The 18824-nt window shown below is 50.6% G+C and overlaps 1 protein-coding gene across 1 annotated transcript in view; it reads right to left on the bottom strand.

Moving 5' to 3' along the window:
• Positions 1-18571, bottom strand: part of SLC8A3 (solute carrier family 8 member A3) — a 119122-nt gene extending 100551 nt beyond the window's left edge. Inside the window, exon 1 of the mRNA XM_082485352.1 lies at positions 17959-18571. The gene's annotated coding sequence lies outside the window, so the exon portion shown is untranslated. The remainder of the gene's footprint in view (positions 1-17958) is intronic.
• Positions 18572-18824: the final 253 nt, after the last annotated feature.

Genomic DNA, 18824 nt, shown 5'->3' with positions numbered 1-18824 from the left:
ATCGCTAGCCGTTCCTCAACACACTCCAGGACCTTGCCAGTCCTTCTTAAATTTTTTATTTGATTTTAAGCAGAGGGCAATTTTATTATTATTCCTGAAACTAATCGTGTATTATTTCAAAACCAACCTCTTCCAGCATAGCCTCTGTTTATGTGTCAGGACCTCCAAACTCAGGCTATGGGTTGTAGACTAAAATCTCAGAATTCACTGGTTTTCACTTGCTTTGACAAACATTATAATGTTAAGCGGAGGTCACAATCATTTTCTAAAATGATACAATGACCTGATCCTGCAATTTTTGACACAGATAAAACTCCGCAATGGGATCAGCAGGAACTTTGCTCACAGACACACTGTCTAATAAGATCTTAATATGTATTCATTAACATGAAAAGCATTAACCTAACCAATCTGAAAAACACAGTGAAGCGTTCTTACTGTCATCCCCCTCTTGGGAACTGGTGCAAAAGTGCTTTACAACTTAGAATAAAACTATTAAATTTTAAAACTGCTGTTAATAAAACATTGCGGTAACGGTTTTAACATTCAGATGACAGAGGACAGAAGAGTTAAAACTCACTCTGTTAGCTCTAGGTCAGCAAGGTTGCTTATACAAGGTGCAAGTTTGCCCTCAGATATATCTACTAAACTCAGTCCACAAATCACTGGAAGGGATTTACGTAGCTCTGGGCTGCCCAGAATGAAGTAGACACGTCCCCTACCCCTCTTCTAAGCAGCAGCATCGATCCCAGCAGGACCAACTGTGACAGGAGCCACCCTTCGGCACGAGTCCTGCTCTGAGGACGCAGCCTCCGGGCGGGCTGGCAGCACAGTCGTGAGTCACTGCTAGTCATCCAGGAGGCGTCACGGTGTCACCCCTCTGACGCCAGTGCGGCAAAACATATCCACATCTGGGGCAGAGAGTTGTCATTCCAGCATTGTCACTGCCCTGGCCCTGTGGGATACAAACAACAGGAGGCTGCAGCAACAGTGGAAAGGCAGTTGGTATTGGGCGATCTTTGGCTTTATACCATGAGGATCATAATTTCCACTACCACTTTGCTACCAGATACAGTTTTGTCCCACAGGTCTCCGCCCCGCTATTGCTATCACACTGAATACATGCAAATAAGGGCAGTGGTACTGAGTAAAGTGTCCCTTATCTGGTAGGATAAGTTCAAAGCATACAATCAGTGCAAAAGAGAGACAAAAAGCTTAAAATATCCACGCAACAGAATGAGCTAGTGTTCAACAGCAAGGCTCTGGGAAGATGCATAACAATAATTTTAGCAGGGGGAACTCCTTCTACAAGAGTTGACAATGGCCACATGATCCATAAACCCATAAATAGAACCCATAAATAAAAAGATCAGTTCTTGAAATACTTCTGGAGACAGTCCAGAAAGGAGCACGGACCACGCTTGTCACAATTAAGCCTTCAGTAGAAAATGACTTTTAGACAACTATCAAGCTCCTTACATCTTTTATAGTAGCTGAGTTTCAGAAGGCTGATGGTTTTTCTGCTGTGAACCTATAGCGAGGTAGAAAGCTGGGAAGGCTATATTTATCCCTTATAATTTAGCTTTTTGTGTACGGCTGCTCACACGACTCTAAAGGCAAGGATACTTTCAAAAGGAAGCATTCACAACAAGAAATCAAATCAAGAGGCAACGTAACACGGCGATGGCTGCTAACATATAAGCTCCACATACCAAGTTCCCAAGATCTCTGCTCAGTAAACACAAAACCAAAGGCAAACCTCTAAGTCCCTATTAATTTCCTATTTAGGCAAAATTCTCATAAAACCCTTTGGATCTGACCTGCGAATAAGATTAGGTTGTCCGGCACCTCCACTCCCTTCCCCTCTCTCTCCCCCCCCCCCCCAGATAAATCAGACACACAGAGTACATCTGTGGCTGTACATCCTCTCTCCCCTGACGCTAGACTGGCCGGGAAAGGCTGCTGATTAGATCTAAGCGTGGGGTAAGCCCCGTTCAGGCGTGGGCGCTGCATGAGGGCCAGACAGAGACATCTCCAGATCAAGGGGTTCATCTACTCGACGAGCATCTGTCCCAGGCCAGGGCGGATACAGCGCTGCTATTAGTGGCGTCTCAGAGCCCCGTTCCGAAGCTGGAGGAGACAGAAATGAGGTTCAGCTTAATAACAGGGCCTCACATTCCTCAGCTCCAAAACACATAAAAAGCTTTTTGATTGAGCACACGAGTTTTTTGATAAGCATCAGCAAAAATTGAAATTACAGGCTTTCTGCCAAAGAACACAAATAACTGAGCTTCAACAGAAGAGGTATTATACCTAATTCACACTCCTCCCCCCCCCCCACAAATAAAAGCATAATAAAACATTTAATACAAAACAAAGCATATTTTTCAATCGTCTCCATTCAAACGCTATCGAGCCCTTTGCTCATCGCTACAAGAGTACCCAGCGAGTAAGCTAAGATTTACCTGCACGCCAAAAGCCAGAGCAGCCTAATTAGATGCGGTTTGTCAGACGAATGCAAATTTCCAAGCGCAGACCTGGCCTTGAACCACCCCACTGATGGCACGCGCCTATCTGACACGAGCCCAGCCACGGACCCCGGGCCGGCTCTGCATCGGTTATTGCACGGCCATAGGTAGTTTAGCTGCTGAGTACCGCATAGGTTTTATGAGGAAAAAAGCACTGTAACTCATGCTGAGGCCATGACAGATCCCCGGAGTTCGGCACTGTGGAAAAGTTATGGCAGGGAGCCGTAGGTGCTTGTTGCTTCGCACTTCACAGTAAACATGCCAAAACCCAGGATTAGCTGCCTACAGAATAACCCCCTCGGTATGTGTCAAAAGCAGCCGCCTTTTTTTCTCTCAAGATCATGCAAAAAGCTACCATAAAAACTGCAGCTCTCATGGCAAGTCTTTTAATATTTACAAGCTGGTGTCTCTACTAATTTGAGTAGTTCCTACCATTCTAGCACCGTACATGGGTGTTAATCGATGTAACGACTAAAGTCCACTAATTCCTTCTAGAAATGCTGCAGTAATGGGATGCAGTTGCATTCGGTGATCCCAGGGGCTGATCCAAACCGAGCACAAGTCTGTTTATGGCTAAGAGCAACCTCCCAACCCTCAACTTGCCCCGGGGAACTGGTCCATGATGGTTTTTCTGTATTTTAGCATCCGTGGTGCTCCTGCAGAAGCAGCGCCATAAAAAGCTAACCCATAAAGATGCCCATACTTTATTGTCCCCTTCCAATACCGCACCGGCTGCACTTGACTGGCCGGGCATTTTACATCCTCACTCTCACCCCAGCTGAAAAATGTTTGTACAAGATAAATGGATATATATGGATACAGGAGCTGAGGTTTACACTCTGTGCACAGATACATAAAGGAGGAGGAGGAAGCAGACACTGAAGGAAACACAGCCACGCTCCTGAGACCTGTCCTTATTTATAGTGCGGGCTAGCGCAGCCTCCTTGGGAGCCACGGCGCGCTTGCTCTTCCATTCCCCATACACGTCCGTATGTCTGAGGTTCCTCAGGCTAAGGGAGAGCGAGCGTTACCCTTTTCATTTTTTCCCCCAGAACTGTAGCCTTTTTTACATTCAGAAAACAAAACCTGGTATTTAGGCTGACATATAGATTAGTAGTGGCCATCCTCCTGCTTAAAAAGCATATTATCTGCTCTGACATAGATGGCTTTTTTTTTTTTTTCCCTTTTCGTTACTATTACACAATGTCACTGGTGTTTTTCTGAGCGGTGTTTTGTAGTACTTTCGAGTGGCCAGTTCACATGGGAGATAAAAGGGACCTCCGGAGGTCAAGTGGTCCAAACCCTCGCTCAAGCAGGGCCACCTAGAGACAGCTGGCCAGAACCAAATGCAGCTGGCTTCCGAATATCCAGAGGATATTCAGGGACAAAGGGTGGAGTCTCCGCAACCTCTCTGGGCAACCTGTGCCAGTGCTCTGTCACCCTCACAGTAAAAAAGTGCAGGTACGGAGCCCAAGTCTGCCCACGACAACCACATCCAGTGTTCGTGCTCTCAGGGCACCCGGTACAAACCGCACTGGGAGCTCACTGTAGCACTTTGGTGGCAACCACACGCGCATTTGGCAAAGAGTCACTGTCCTGACCTTTTGGAAGTCGCTGGGAAGCCTCCATTGGCTCCTCCATCTGCACACTTAGGAGCAGATCTTCAAACATTAGGTTTTTTATGGCGTTTAGAGGTATTTCTAAACACAATTAAAGCCTTTAGGTGCTTGAATACCAGTGCACATCTGAAAACACCATTCTTCGCAATCTGAATAGCCCGAAATTGAGAGGGCAGGTACTTTCAAGCGCCTTCTTCAGGCCCTTGGTTTCACGCCTATGATGTGAAAGGGCCCAGTGAAGAGGCTGAAAGTCCTTCCTTTGAGGTTTTGGAGGCTGAGGGAAATAAAGAAGTGGAGTTACTGGGTCGCCCACTCGGTGGCCCCCCGGCCTGCTCCACAGACTGCAGCTGCTGGAGACAACCTGGAGCAGCCACCCAACAACGCGTGGGGCTGCACAATAGGCACTGACTCCTCTGCTGCAGCCTTCAAGGCACCGGTTTTCATCGCTCTCTGTCTTGCTGGTTTATAAAGAGCAGCAAAGACCATTTGGGATGGGGAGGGGGCGGGGGGGTGGGGTGGGGAGGGAAAAAAAATTATTCCAGCGGTGTGAGGAAAAATTCTTGTCAGTAAAAGACATTTTATGTACTGCCCGTGGCAGCGCACAGGGTGTGTTATTTACTGCTCCTGCTCCACAGACATATTATACTGCTGGTTCAGGTGCCACCATCCGAGTGCAACTTATCACCTAGTGACTCACAGCATCCTAGAGGAAAGATGACAGTGGCAACTCGTGACGTTTCTTTAGCGCTCTGGTGACAGATCTGCAACAGCTACAATTAAAGACCCTAGGATTTGTTGTCAACAGTGCATTTGTGCTGCAGAGCCAGTAGTAATTTGTACACAGAGGCAGGCTAAGTGGTAAATAAGAGGGGGAAAGGTGTTGCGGTCATATCTCACCCCCTTTCGATCCAGAATTAGTTAAGAAAAATACAAGTTCTCTGACAGAAAACACTCATTTGAGGCAAACGAAGCAAACCGTGTGATGTGTGGGATTTGATGCAACAATTAGCCGGGCAGGGAGCCCTATCCCTGCCAGCTCATGGGCTCCTGGGGCAGCCACCAGCCAGCCAGGCTGGGTGCTAACCCCGGCAGCTGGGGCACACGCGGCTCCGATCCTCCAGAAATGGGCCTGTTTCTTTCTTTCCTTCTCCAAGGAAAAAGAAAAAGAACATTTCGGATCTTTTTTTTTTTTTTTCATCCGAATACAGCAAAAAATATGTTTTTACCAAAAATGCCACATCACGCACAACAGAAATGATGAGCCTGCCACAAGCCTATTCAGAAGGGCTCATTCCTGGCTCGGTGAGAAAGAAAATATTTAAAAAGTGAACGGAGGCAGAAGCAGCACAAACGGGGCGCTGGGAAACTGGGCAGAAAACAGGGAGGGGAGAGGAGGAGGAGAAGGCTCCACTTCAGAAATGATCTTCACCGCTGCAGCGGAGAACAAGTGGCTTGTCATTTGTCGCGTTAGACTGAAGACTTCTATGCTCCTCTCTCTGTGATGGGCACAGAAAGGGAGTTGACAGGAAAGGCTCTCGCTTAGCCCAATTAGCACAGGTTTCACAGAATTAGTCAGAGCAGAGCCAGAAGAGTTGTCTGGTCCATGCCTCAGGGGCCGCCGCCGCATTGTTCCCCTTGTGAACATTATTTCCTAACACTTTGTCCAGCCCAGTTTTAAATTACCCAAGTGACGGCATTTCCACAACTTCCCATAGAGACTCTGCCACGATGTAATTTATCTCGGAGGTTTTAGCCGTCTTCCCTATATTTAGGATGAAATTAAGAAAATTTATGCTGCTAGTTCTCATTATCCTGTCCTTGGAGCACTCTCAGCCATTCTCCTCCCTGCCTGAGATTTACATGCTTCAGATACTTGTAAATAGCTGTTCTCCTCCACAGTTATTCTTTGGCCAAAGCACACAAATTTATTTTAATCTTTATAAATTAGCCCAGGCTGCCCTTTAATCATTTATCTTGATCTCCTCGTGGTTCTCCATCTTCAAGGCGGTCAGAAGCAGCTGGGTATCGGCGGGCAACATACCTCAGTGCCTGTTCCCATCAAAACCAGCAGCAGACCTGCTCTCGTTGGAGCAGGCAAGCCGAGCCCGGGCAGTGAAGTCTCACCCCTGGGCTCTGCCGTACAGCGGGTTTTCATGAGGTACCGGACTGTTGGAAAGATTAAATCTCGATTGCTATACACAAGCTTGCTGTGTCGCTCACTTTCGAAGGTCTCTCCGCCTGTTGGCTGTCCCCTCAGCGCGGTGGGGCCCGCGTGAGGAGCGCGGGGCTGACTGACATTCGCGGAAGGAAAGCAGAGATTTCCAGAGTTTCAACCAAAAAGTCAGGGTCTCCAGCTGAGAGGAGGGAAATACACTGTAACACGCTCACTGCTTCTGCGGAGCCGAGCACAGCAGGAGGCATGAAAAACGCACTGAGCTATGGGTTATCCTCAAAATACCTCCCACTTCTCTTGGAAGGTGCCAAAACCTGTAAATTCACCCATTTGAATACAGTTATCAAATAAGATTTCACACAGCACCCTCACCCTTTACTGACACATATCCCCACGTATCTCTTATTGACAGGGATATCTTAATCCTTCGGTGTTTTTTCAGCTGCTAATTCTGCAACTGCTTTAGAAAAATAAACCCTTGCATCTACCATGATTAATTCATTCTTCATAAGTCCAGGCTGTTTATTGCTCTTTGTTCATTTATGCACTAGCTGTTTACAGATTCCCTCTTAATATTAGCTCTGTTATTTGCTAGAGACTCAAGCCATATTTACCATATGGTAATTGCAGAGATGACATGGACAGCAAACAGTGGAAGCTGAGCTGCTACGGCTATTACAGTAAGTGGCAGCAGTCTCCGGGCTATCTGCTACCCCCACCTTCATTGCTTCTCCCCCCCCCCCTCTGATGGCTTTCCTCGTGGGCTGTATAAAGCCATATGCCACTCGGATCTCTACAGCACAGACAGGCAGAGATTTGTTCTTCACCATGGCATTACCAGACAGGATTATTCCACTTTTCCTTTCAGTCTGTGTTTCAAGTGCAGGTCTGCCCTCCCTGGCTGGCTGCCCCACTCTGTCCCGTCAGGGGTCGGTAATCCCAAATATTGTCTGGAGCTAGTCACTCTCAATACCCACATTTTTTCTCTCACTGTTACAACAGCACTAACTTCCTCCTTTGCCCCATCCATGGTCTCAACGTGTCTCAAGTATTTCACCGAGGGAGTCGCAAAGGATGAGATTTCACAGGGTAGTTAGAAGCTTAATGGAGCAGCTCTTTAACCCACTTGGACACCTTGACCCCACTGAAATCACAGATTTTCCACTGGATACCTAAACATGATTTAAAATTCCTGCAGAAAACCAAGCACATGCCTAAGAGAGGCCACAGCTGTCTTCTCCAAAGAAAGACATGAGGTTTATTTCTTGGTTCCTGCCAAGAGCATTGGACAGGTCCCACTCCCAAAAAGCATATGGCTAAGCCAGGTAAATATGTGACTTGATCCTTCAAGGAGATTTGAAAAAAATCAAGATTACCTATACGTGTATGCCAAGTTGGGTGCAGTGCATACAACAAAGCACCTTGTCTGAAAAGGATGAGGCTCCTCCCTTGCCGTTTCTAACATGCCTGCAATGATACTCTCCTGATTCCCCACGTCTTCACTTAGATACTAGTGAGGAACATTTGAAAACTGGATGCAGAGCATCATACATCAGAAGAATTTCCTGGCAAAGTACATAATAATCACGCTGTTGTTTATCTCCGAAGTGGAAGAAATAGCATTTTCACTGTATTCAGAGCACTACCTACACCAGCTTCCCTCCCTTGAGCCTCCCCTCCAAAAGCCTCCTTGTACACAAAGTCATCCTAAAAATGAGGACTACCTTTCCAGCCCAGCCAACTTGCACACCATCAGCTGAGGGCTGGCAAGAGAGAAGAGAGAGAGGGTCTTTAGGACCAGATTTCCTGTGGCGTAAATCAGCATAGGTCCAATGAGCCCAAGTCAGCAGAGCCAGCTTATTCCACTGGAAGAGCTGCCTGAGGAGCTTTGGCAACGTTTCATACAACATAAACCTCCAAAAGGAAAGCTTCATCTATTTCCTCTTTGCAACTCACGTCACACACATCAGCTGGGGGGCATCTTCCTGCTTCCTCCATGCCCACTCTATTCCTGTCCATCCCGCCCTGGTTCCTCCCTCCTCCCAGTGCTCCATGCTGGCCCCAGATTTGCTACAACTAGTCCTGCCAACAGGAGCAAGCTGAGTCATGGGAGATGACCACATCAGCCAAACGCACTGAAACAAAAGAAGGGAAAGAGAAAATCCTCCTTCCCTCCACACCACCAGACCCCAGCAGACAAGGCCTGGACTCTCTTTTCTCCACCATGTGCCCAGTGTCACCTTGGATCAGCATCCTGACGTGCCTCATCCTGGAGGTACAATGACAGGAGTCACTGGCTTAATGTAGGTGCTTGGATAACATGCTCATCCCATGCAGCCACCCGCTGTATGGTCTGCTTAAGCCACTGAGGCAAAGAGAGAGGACAGCCTCTTACCCTGCCACTGACGGGCACAGCCTCCATTATGGATGCTAGTAGTCCCATATCTCCATCAGTTTTACTGAGGAGCTCGAGTCCCCTTCAGGCACTGCAGAAATTATCTTTCCATCCATTTCTTCAAAGAGAAGATTAAAACTGAGATGTGCTCTACTTGCTTTGAAGTCCAAATCTCTCCTAAGACAAGGCTGAGGCAAGAAAATTGCAGGGTCTCTCCCTTGCTGGGAGGACTGACTTGAGCAACAGCTAAGGCAGGAATGAACAGCCCGTTTTCACACCCTTATGCCACACTCAGCCCCTGTCCCCTGCCCCCTCAGCCCAGAAAGCCTCTCCTGCCCAGCCATACTTCTGAGGTGGTGCCCTGAACCCAGCTCCTCCTGCCATCGTTGATGATCCCTGTCATCTGGGAAACCTGTCACAAACGATGGAAGAACACTTTGCCCAGAACAAGAGCAACAGTCCCAAACACCAGCGGGTGAGGAGCAGCGGGACAGGGAGAGCGTTACCCCTTAGCAGAGCCACCATTACTATTTCATCCAGGTCAGCGACACAAACGGGTAAAACAACAAGCGCAAAAGGTCTTTGACAAAAGGGCGGTCACTTACAAAGACAAGCAAAGCCTTGAAATGGGTCCATTTTGCTGTGGGAGCCCAATAAGCAGACAAATGAATAAAAACGGGTTTTCAATGAATTTGAGCCCTGTATCCCAACAACCCTCCACTCTGCAGTAATCCTTCCTCTGCCCGTTCTCCCCGTCCTCTGCTCTCCCCACAGACACGCACACAAACACTTCCATGCCCCTTCCCCCCACAGCAGCACCCCTGTGGTCCTTCCCATACCCGGCTACCAGCCAGGCAAGAGGCAGCACGTACTGCAGCCCCTTCTGAGCCCCCGGCACTGGCCAGCCGGTCAGCAAGCCACCAGCACCACTTGTGCACCTTCCATGAAGTGCGTAAGGACATGACATCCGAAAGACCACCACCCTTTTGTCCGAGGTGACTGCAGCCAGCCCGCTGTGCCTGAGAGCTGTTGGCTCCCATACAGATACTTGCAAATTATGACCATGCCACCTCTTCATGGTCTCTTTGCAACGTTAAGTAGATGAGGTTTTTGGAATCCTGCACAACCAAGCACAACCCCCACGTCCCCTTTCACAACTCCCATGTCCCCTCCCTCAGCCTTCTCCAGGAAATCAGCTTTGGTCAGGGGGACAGAGCTGCTCAACCAGGCCAAAAGCAGCTCCCAGACTCAGGGGACTTTATCTAGTGAGCACTGGAAACTTTTTAAATTCCAGGCTGTGCATTTGTGCAATCCGCGGGACTCAATGCCGTAGGAAATAAAATAAGTACTGGAAGACTCAAAGGAAAAATAGATGTGCATGGAAACACTCAAAATATCCATAGGTTCACCAGTAAGGATGCATCCCGCCTCTTGCTCCAGAGCATATTTCAACCCTAACAGTTTTTGTGAAACTCGCTCATGTGCGTGTTCAAGTGAAACCTGGAAAGGCCCTTCATAAATGAGCATCTGCTTTCTGACCGGACCGACCTCTTGCTTTGTCCCAGCAGCCAAGCCCATACGGACCTGAGAGATAGGCAGAAAGCCACACGCAGAGGGTAAACGTGTGAGGGATGCTGCTAGAAGACTGGGAAGCTAGAAGGCATGGAGCCGTTGAGGGAAGGGGGGAGCTGGGGCAGTTACTGGAGAATCATGAAGAAATCTATATATTTAAGAAGGAAAAGCAGAAGAGGCGAAAGGGCAGAGCTGGGGGAAGGAGGGGCGGTCATGACTCACTGGGGATGCATGAAGCAGCAAGGAGATGGATCTAGGCAGGCAACAGGCAAGCTGGCAGTTTTTTGGGAGTGACGTCGGTGCGCCAAGCGCAGCTGAGCATCTCCTCACCTTCAGCCTCCCAGTGCGATTCCCCAGAGGGGAGGCAGCTCCATCGTGCTCTGAAGGTTAAGCTGTGCCTTCTGCCTGGCACAAGAGCACAGCGCAGCCAATGGGTAAAACTGCCTACCTACTTAAAAGCAAACCCCAACACTGCCAGGAGGGACAGGCTTTATTTTTAGCTGGGACACCAGCAGGGTCACTGCTGGTGCCGCATTTCCCCACGGAAGCCAGGGTTTCATGAAGTGAGCTGTGCGCGCAGGGTCACTGCGGGGGAAACATCTGTCAGGTCAGCTTTGGGGAGATGGATTATTTAAGTTAGAGAAAAGGAAACATTTACTAGAAGAAGTGAACCTGAAACTACTCTGGAAGGTTAAAATGGAAGGAAAAAATGATGCTTAAAGAGTCCAGAGCAGGTGGTAATTTATGTGAGGGCAATGTCTAGTGCACCCATCTCCAAGATGCTCAGACAGGAAAATACCCCATCACGTCTAACTCTGCTTGCCTCCTATAACCCAAGCTTTGAAAGGCTCAGTCTTGTCTGGGGGCTGCCAAAACAGAAGCAGCAGCATGTCGTCATCCTTCATCGGGATCCTTCGCAAAGGAAAAGCACGCACGGAGAGACCCACCTCGCCTTGCGCCTTGAAGACAACACCACCGAGACCTCCACCTCGCTCTGGACCTCAGGTCCTCACACTGGGGTCCCCAGTTAGCCCCGAGGCAGGCGGCTCACCCAGGACTCCCATACCAGCTAAGCACAGCACCCTCAGCGAGCACCCAGCGGCAGCCCAAACTTAGCCCGCTGCGGCCTCGTGAGGACAAGGAGTCAGGTCCTTCCCTGCTAGTGGGTTTCGTGGGTGCAAACCTAATAAAACAGTTGGCACCGCTCCCACTTGCACTGCCAGGGAATGCAGTCTGGAGGCTTCAACATGGAGAGATTGTTGTTGACGAAGTGCTGAGTGCTAGTGTGAAGCTTTCAAGGGACTTGAGAGAATTGAGAGCAAAGGGGAAGTTCTCATTTTATTCTCTTCTTCAAGAACCCAAGTCCATTTGGCAAGTTGCGTCTGAGAAATAGCTTGGCCTAGACTCTCTGTTTAATTTTTTTTTTTTTTAATCAAGATCAACCCCTGTGCATGTTCTTGGGAAGATTTCATATTAAAAAATATTTTGTCTTTTTTCTCCTGCTGATTCTTGTGCCTCTTAATAGCTTAAGAAGTGCTTTGCAGACCCCATCACTCTTAGGTTCTTTGCAACTAATTTACATTCAGGACTATCCCTCTCATCAGGAGCAGACTTCAAGGCTGAACCACCTCCAAGCCTTAACTGCTGCAGGCAATTCAGGCGGCAGCTTTACAGGTGGAAGGAGGGCTTCTTAAGCCAACCTGAACGTTTTCCACCTCTGGTCATTTGTTCCCACTCCACACTAGCTCTCCCTTTTTTGTTGGCATAACTTTTTGCATGGTTATGCTGTGAGTAAGGACCAGGAACCAATCTGGCTGAAAAGCAAGCTGAACCCACCACCTGGCCACACATCCCACTGCACCAGTACCCCGCAGGCAGTGGGACTGGAGCAGGAACGAGCAGCCAGGGTGGAAAAGCTGTAGAAACCGAGGTACAAATGACAAGCATGGCAGGGGCATTAGCTGTATGGGCAGGGGCAGGTTTGCCTCTTCCAGCAGTGAATCCTGCAACACCTCCTGGACCATTTACCAGCCTCGTCCCGCTACGCAGAGACACATCTCCACCTCCACTTCTCCCATCCAACATGCGTATTCAAGGGTCACTGAAAAACCCCAACCAAAACCATGGAGGAGGATAAAGGTGCTTATTAAGGTAAACTTTAAGCTCAACATCAAGATATTACTTCCCACCACGGAGGGTCCACCTCAAGGTGGTAAACCAAGATATCCAGGCCTTAATGCCCCAAAACAAATTTACCTGACAGCAAACAGTATGGAGGGCAAAAGGACGGCTTCTTCACTGTAGTGGTGCAACCCCCCCTTCCCCTTAGGCCACTCGGTGCTTGGCATGATTTCCCCCCACCTGGGCCATGCAATAACCCAACATAAACCAGGAAAGAATGTGAAGGGCAACGGACCAGAACATTACGGCCACCCCTCAGCGCACCTGGTTCCTGCATCCCCTATCGCTTGGGAACAGTCGATAATCGATCACCCCCTCACAATACCCGGATCACGGCCCAAAGGGGGGGTGGGGGGTGACACTCACACAGAGCATTTCTCCAAGTCCTCATCCATCACCAGCCAGGGTGGGCCAGCAGTGGGTGGCGGAGGCAGCGCTGCCTTCCCCAGTTTGGGTGTGGGGAGCTGCAGCACTGGGGCAGAGGTAGGTTTCACAGCCTGCCTGGACCCTGGTGACAGACCCTCTCCTACCACTACTCGCACTGAGGGGAGGTAGGACACATCCAAAGTGGCAGAGGGAGGTGCAGACACTCTCTAGCTCTCCCTGCTTTTGCCCCCGCTCTGGCCTGGGGAAGGAAACCAGCTTCCACCAGCACACAACGCAGGAACACAGTGGCAGGGCACCTTGCATTGGCGGCACCGGAGGACTCCATTCACTCCCAGACACGTCACCTTCAACACAACCTCAGCAGTCAGATCTAAGTGCCCTCTCACAGGTACATCCCCGCAATCGCTACATTCCTTTTGATTAAAACCATATTCCACGTTGCTGCTGGAGAGTGCTGCCGTTTGCTTTGAGACAGCCTCCCAGTACCAGCCTAGGAGAGGGCGATGCTGAAAGCGGTGGCGATGCAGTCTCACACGTCTATAGTTTCTAAAACTCTTTGACACCTCCCTGGTTGCAAAACATGCCCAGCAGCATAGGATATTTAGTATTTCTGATTGCTCTTGACCTGGCTGTCTCTGCTGCTGTCCTGAGTTAGGAGGCTTAGGTAAAAAGACAGCAGAGTAAAGGAAAGGAGCAAACAGAGCAAGTCCAGTTTTGCAGCCTTGAAATAATCTGCTAGTGAATGGAAATGCTGAATGGAAACAGAAGCTTCTCCCTAAATCTGAGCGCTCAGGAAAAGCTCCCTGTTTTGTTATGATGGAAAATCCTCATTGGAGTGTTTCATTAGAAAACAAGCTATCATAAAAGAAATGTTAAGAGCCCTAAGCTCCCCTCTCTCCCATGATGTCAACTGTCAGAGACATCAACGGCAGCTCAGCTGTGTGATCAAAGGTTCCGGCAAGCGGATTTTAAGACAGAATTACCAGACAATTGAGAGTTGAAGGAGCATGGGGCCATGATCATCACCTGTTTATAAATGCGTCTTATGGGGTGAACTAATTACTTTACGATGCTGTACTGCAGGAACAACAGCACCTGGGTCTTCTCATTGGGACACTGGCAAGATGGGGTGGTGGTGGTACCTTCAGAGTGGCATGACACATCCCTGCCACCTGATGCCTTGTTATTCCAGCAAAGCCCTGTGACAGAAGTGCCTAGAGGGGAGACCGGGAGGCCATCGTGCTGAATTCTGTGCGCACACATCCATGATGGCCCTCAACCAGAGCTTGCAGTTTAAATCACTAGGGCAGAGAGAGCAGAGAAGGAGGGAAGCCAACTACTGCCTATATACCATGTTAGTCCCCAAGTGGCCCAGCAGCCCACTGAAGCTGCAGGCGACTCAAAAGTGGTTCCTGAATTTAATTCTGGAGGTGAGCAGGGACAGCAAGCTCGCCTTCAGCCCCAAACCCCACAACCCCACGTCACTGAAGTCGGCAAACGCAGGACCACGAGCTCAGCAGCACAGAAGGTGTTTTCAAGGTGTCCCAACAAGAGCTTGTGATCTCGTGTATCTCTTAATGCATGAAACTCTTCAGGACAAAGACTATAATTTATCAGATATTTGTATGGCACTTAGAAACGTGGGCCCCCAACTGGGCTGATGCCTTTAGGAGTTACCCTTATCTAAACAGTAAATCAACAATAGTATTAATCTGTGCCACAATATCTAAATGCAGTGGGTGACGGTAGACGAAGCATCACAACTATCAATTTCCTGGCTTCAGAGATTTTTTTTCCCTATTAAGAAGATGTTTTGTCTGTGTAATTTAATTTCCTTCACATTTTTTTAAAATACAGAATTAGATATTACTGCCTGATTAAAAAAAAAAAAGAAGAAATTTGGCTGGCAATCAAAGCCATCTTTTTAACTGTTGAAGCACATGAAAGGCATCTGAAACACGACAGCAACAAAGAACAAGGAACTATTTGTCAACGCCACTTGGTCATTGGGGAAGCTTAGGGGAGGAGACGGATGCTGTTTGTTTAAAACAAGCAAACAAAACCCTGACAGACAAACCATTTATCTGTATAGTGCTTCACTTGAAAATAATTGGCGGAGGGAATACATCTTAACTTGGTTTCTAATAAAAAGTGCTGACACACTCCATTATGGCACTTCCCTGCCTTGGGGTGGAGGATGACTCTCGCAGGAAGGACCCTCTGAAACTGAGGGACGTGTGCGGGATCAGGCATGACATGGCAACAAGTCAGCCCGGGACCTTAGAAAAACCCTCTCCTGTCCTATCAGCAATACCACAGGATTTGCCACACTGAGACCAGCCTCATCTGACTTCGGCCCCACCAGCTCCAGAGGAAGGCAGAGGAAGAAGGGAGGCTGGATTCGTCCCTGGGCACCTCTTTCCTTCCTACAAGCCAGCCATGCTGAGGACCAGTGCCCTGAGTAGCTTGTGACCACCACGAAGAACAACTGCCCGTGATTCCCAACAATAAAGTCTGCTCTGGTCGGACTGGGCAGCTCCTGCCCCCGCACCAGCCCAGTGAAAGCCTTTGAAGCACAGTGTGGTGCACATCCCAAGCCATGTTCCGTATCCCACTCCACGTGTGCTCTCCTATTCTGGGTGCTGGTGTCAAAGGCAGCACAGAACATGCTTCCTGCTCTGCCCAGGGCGAGGGAAAGGACTATCCCACCTGGCGACGGCATCTGCAGTCCCCGGTGCCATCCTCTCAGGTGGCAGCTTTGCAGAGGAAGGGGGCAATCTCTCTGCAAGGGACAAGTGCTACACAGTGGGGCGTTAGGGTGGCTACACATTCACCTTCCCTCTCGCGCCCTGTCACCCCGTAGTTATTGCAACCACATCCTCACCAAATCCCCACACAGGTAGAAAAATATTATTAGTGATACCCAGTAGGACCCAGGGAGATGAAACGAGTTGCCCAGCAGCACGCTGGAAGCTTGCCAGAGACCGGGAGCCTACCCGCATTTCCACTGCCCTCACACAGGACCTCAAGCGGTGGGATTACCACAATCTGTCATACCTTGGGCGTTTGGGAAATGCTTGAACCACCGACTCACTAAAACAGGACTCGTATTTGGCTTGGGTGAAAAAAAAAAAAAAAAAAAAAAAAGGCAAACCCAGACTGCTGTACCGCACCTTTTACCTAGGGCTCTCTATCTATACCCATTCAGTCCTCTCCTTCCCCACCCCCGGCTGATATTAAACCTTTTCATTTACAATAGGGGGTAACCGATTTGACTGCCATCACATCGCGTGCTATGGCCAGCACTGAGGGCTCCTGGGCTCCTCTCGCTCCTCCCCAAGCCAGTCCTCGGCAATAGCCGGACGTGCTCTTTTCCAACATCACTACTTCTGCCCAGGGAACAAGTCTTGTTCCGGTTGACCACAGAAGCCTGAACGTAAGCACCAAAGATGACTTACTTTCTTAGCTAAACCACGATCAGGGTACACAAACGTCTGCAGCAGCAGCGGACGGAGCAGGATGAGGGACTCCCTAGAAATGCTTGTGCCACGGGGGAGCGATGCCTCTCCCCGCTGCACCAAAGCTACGGAGCACCTTCAAGGCCTTCTGTGTCTCAGCAGTCCCCCAAAGCCAGCTCTGCTCTCCCGGGGCTCCCGCCAGGCTCCCAGAGAGCACGGGATAAGCACTCTTGAATGGGAAGATGCCGCTGACTGTTACCTAAGTCTTCGAGCCCTGTCCTCTCCAGAAATAAGAAACAGCTCCACAAAATCACCCTTCTGCTCTACAAAGAGATGTGAGGAATTAAGGGAATATACAAACAAGCACGAGGAGGGGATGTGCATAAGGCACCCGTTCTCGCCCCCACTGTTCTTCCAGTGTCTCACCTTAAATCTGAAATGGATTTTTAGGGTGAAACCCCCACAAAAAGCCCAGGAACAAACCGACGAGCCTGGAACCCAACCATTACACTACAGCTCCACTTGGAGGGGGGGGTAAGGGGAAACGGCCATAGCCTCACGTTTTAGAACAGTAAAAAAAAAAAAAAAAAAAAAAAAAACCAAAACAGTTGCAAGGGTTTAATCTCCCACCTAGAGTGATCGCTACTTTAGACACAGGTGAAAAAGAAAGGCTGGGAGGAGGGGACACCACGAAATTACCCAACATTTAGGTCAGCTCGTATGCGTGCGTGTGTGTGTATTATTTCTCTCCCCCCGCCAGCCGGGGGCTGCGGGGGCCCCGCCAGCGGCCCCGTGCCCTATTTAGGGCAGAGCCTGGCGCAGCGGCTATATTTGACACCGGGGGTAAACAAGCCGGACCCGGCGGACGGAGAGCGACAGCTGCCCGGGACGGCGGCCCCGGTGGCCGGGGCTGGCCCGGATCGCCCCCCCCCACCAACCCCGGGCGGAAAAAAAAAAGGGGGGGGAGGATTTAAAAAAAAAAAAAAAAGGAAATTTATAGCACTGCATGAGAGGCGCTTCCCCCGCCCGGCAGCCCCGGGCAGAGCCGCTTCCCCCCTCCTCTCCCCTCCCTCCGGGCTCCCCGGCATCCCCACGGGCCGCGCCGCACCGATCCGTGCCGAGCCGGGGCACCCCCGCCCGGCGGCGGGAGGGATCCCGGTGCCGCCGCGCACGGTGCCGCGGGCAGAGGCTGCTCCCCGCCGCGCACGGGGCCCGGCGGCTCCCACCTCCCCCCTGCCTCCCTCCATCCCATCCCTCCCTCCGCCAGGCCCCGCTCCCGCAGCGCCCGGCCCGGCCCGGTGCCCCCTCCCCGGCGCGCATCCATCCCGCAGCGGCCGATCCGCGCCGTAGGCAAAGCCCTCCCCCCGCAGCGCACACACATACACACGCACATATACACACATATACACACGGAGCTCGCCACAGCACGGATGAAGCGAGCTCCCTGCGCCCGGGCAACATTAAATCCCCTTCCCCCACCCCCCCCCACCCCCCAAAGACCAGCCTGCAAAGAGCCCCCCCCCCAGCCATTCGCATGCACGGCACGAAGCCCCCACTCGATCGCAGGAAACTTAACCGCCAGCCTCGCGTCTGCCTCGGAGGGGGGGGGGGGGGGGGGGAGGTTGGGGAGCACCCTCTTACTTACCCCTTCTGGTTGCTTTCCTCACTTTTTTTCTTTTTTTCTTTTTTTTTTTTTTTTTCCCCCCGGAGAGTCGGGCCGGGGGTTGGGATGGGGTTGGGGAGGGGGGGGGGGCTCCGCCGGCTCCCCAGTACAAATCCTTCCGGTTCCTAAAGGGAGCTCATCGCATCTCCCGGTGATTCACCGACGGTGTGTGTGCGGGTCCGGGGAGGGGGGGCGGGGGGGTTCGCCTTTGCATGTCAGTCCAAGTTGCCGTGCTCGCTACAAAACCTGTGCTCGCTTTTGCAGCTGTCAGGGTGAGCGGGGAGGTGCATCTGGAAAAGGGGGTGGGGGTGGAGGTAAAATGTTGATAAATCCACCAGCCTCGATCTTCAGCTCCGTGGAGCGGCGGAGTTCGGGGAGGGAAGGGAGATCCGGCGAAAGGGGGAGGAGGCCGGGGAGGACGGCGATGAATGGGGGTCGAGGGAGGTGGGGGGGGAAGAGAAAATGGATGGTACCCCAGATTGCCACTGAATCTGCCGGGCTTCCCCCCTCCCCGCTCCCGCGCTCACAGCATCGGGGCTCGGTCCCGGCTGCCCGGCGTTACGGTGCCCGGCGAAGCGCTGAGCCCGATTCCTGGGAGCCAGCGAGGTTGTGCACAACTGCAGCAAGAAGCCAAATCAAAAAGCCAATCTGCGAGCCTCCAAACTCCACGTCACCCTATCAGCTGGGAGCGAGAGCTGCAACAGAATTACAAGCCATGCATATTTATTCTCCTCAATCCGGGGGGGGGGGAGCGAATTTTCAGATGGTTTAAAGCAAGGCACGACGAAACCAGAGCAAAGCCTTTCCAAAATAAATAAAGGCACGTAACGTGCACGCACTCACACACA

Source organism: Vanellus vanellus, assembly GCF_965231255.1.
Source record: "Vanellus vanellus genome assembly, chromosome: 6".
In the NCBI taxonomy this organism is placed as follows: Eukaryota; Metazoa; Chordata; class Aves; order Charadriiformes; family Charadriidae; genus Vanellus; species Vanellus vanellus.
Note: the sequence above shows the minus strand (reverse complement) of the source record. Positions and strands in the feature narration are given on the sequence as shown.